Source organism: Ostrea edulis, chromosome 2 (genome assembly GCF_947568905.1).
Source record: "Ostrea edulis chromosome 2, xbOstEdul1.1, whole genome shotgun sequence".
In the NCBI taxonomy this organism is placed as follows: Eukaryota; Metazoa; Mollusca; class Bivalvia; order Ostreida; family Ostreidae; genus Ostrea; species Ostrea edulis.
In genome coordinates, this window is record NC_079165.1 from 9,416,801 (window position 1) to 9,419,290 (window position 2,490).

The window sequence follows — 2,490 nt, forward strand, 5'->3', positions numbered from 1 at the left end:
AAAGTGTCACTGAACACAGGGCATCGCATGGGTTGGAAACGTTGAATTCTGTAGTTTTAGCATTTGTTAGACTGGTTTTAATCATAAAGTTTAATAATTCAGTACAAATTGATAATATTCAATAAAAGGTGGATATATATGCTTGTTCGAAATACTTTAGTAGCTTGGAAACACATTTTGAATCTTTAAGATTTTCCTTGACATTTCCTCGTGTTCAAATTCTTTCTTTTTTAATATTATTACTGATATTGTATATGTTTTAAACGTCTTTTATACTTTTTACCATTTGTTGCGTAAATGTATTTGTATAAATTTGTCGAAAATGTTTCAGTTGATTCTTGCTAATCAAGGGGTAAGATAATTTGTATCTCCATAACTGATATACATACTATACAGGATCCATATCATTATCAGCACTGTATAATAGTTATATCTAACACTCACAAACAAGTTTTTGTAAACTAAAAGAATACAATATACGATATTTTTGTCATTGCTTTTCTTTAAATAAGTCAATTTAACTTTTAAGACGCAATTTGATTGGCTGAGCATTTTAAAAACTTTTTATTGTATAACTTGCCTTGGTATGGTGACACACCCCTTTGACATTGCAAGACGGTACTACTTTTTTCTTTATTCTATTATTACATTGTATCATGTTTTAACTTTGTATCGTAGTGTGACTGTTTACTTAGGTTTGTCTGTTCTTTTCATGTGACTGAACAACTGAAAGCATGCGACACTTTGGTGTCCCGATGTCTGATCTATAGAATCGAAACTTCAGACAGACGGTCCATGTGATTTGTACAGGGCACCTATTGTCTGTTCACATAAGCACGGCACCATTTATGAATCAGTAATGACACGTAAAGCATTGAAAGGTACCATTGATTATCAGAAAGAAAACATCGAAGAAAATTAATATTGATCTTGAGACACAATTTGGTTCATGTTTTGTAAGGAAAGGGCAGGCGATCCCAAAACTCTGCCAATATCTGTTTGTTCAGGCGAACACTACAGACATGCTACTGTGTATATTTCACTGATGGTATGAACGATTTCTAGGTGATGGGATAGAATCAAAAGATTTTATAAATTAAACAGCATATCAATATGTATCGATCAATCATATTTCAGCGATTTCTATCTTTGGTACACACAAGTAACTATAATGGGTAAAATGGTACTTCATTATGAAAGTATCATAGAGACGATACAATTTAAGCCGAGTCTGCTTGTTTCCGGTTCTGTTTATAACTCCATAGAACCCTAGTATTTATTATCCCCCTTGTATACTTTATTGTTATTTCAAGTCATTTGTCTACACAATAAAACACATAGTACAATGTCATTCGGTATTTGTTTTGTATTTCGGCATTTTGAATCGATAATCGATAAGTACAACGGAAGGTGTGGACATAATTGATATATACCTGGTCTGTATTGCAGTGTTTCTTTTATCATAATGGAATTCATTTTATGAAACGGACAACAACCGCAATTGAGTTGCAATGGGACACGAAGCAATCCGTTTCAAAATCAGAATCCAAAGATTTGTGTGAAACAAGTTAGACAGCATTCAACCTAATGAATGGTCTTATTCGCAAAGTAGATCATTATTCGACCACAGAATTTGCGACATGTTGACTTTAAACTAGAATGTTAACATCCCCGGAACATCAATTAATTTGTCAGTAGCCTGCCTCAGTTAGGAAATTGATCATATGCAGAACATGCTCCCGCTCACATGTACTTAATAATACTGAAGAAAATTAATTATATGAATGATAAATCTGCGGATGTTAATGGATTTAAACAATAAACAAATTAGGTAATGATGTTAAATGCAGAGTGTATGTGTTTTGCTGTTTCTTCCGGTGAATGTTGATTTCCTTGAAATGTGTGAACATTTTACATTAGTATTGATATAGTTTTTCTGAGAGTCATGAATTGTTCAATTGACAACAGAGGGTAAGCGTAAACAGAATTAACCCTCCTACTCGTGTCACTGCACCAGACCTCTAGGTTCAGCGTATCAATCAAAATCATTCCAATTTCTTACAGTAGAAAGGATAATTTATATCAAATTATTTCTTAAACATTCGTATGTTTTCCTTAACGAAATGAAAGGGATGCCCGCAGTTGTTTGTAATTTCTGTAAATGTAAGCATTTTTTACTTCAAAAATATTAAAAACCTCACACAACCTGGATGTTTTTGGACAATATAATTATGTCTCCCCTCTTTCAGGGGGAGACATTGTTTTTGTACTTTCCGTCCGTCTGTCTGTCACAAAATCTTGTGAACGCTTCTCCTCCTATATGGCTTATCGGATAAACTTGAAACTTTTGTTCAATGCTCCATTGCCATTTGTAGATGTACATATTGTTGGAACAGGGGGATCCAATTATTTTCCAGAGTTATAGTGGACCTAAGAGGGATGGGGGATGTAAAATAGCTTGTGAACATTTCTCCTATATATCTTATTGGA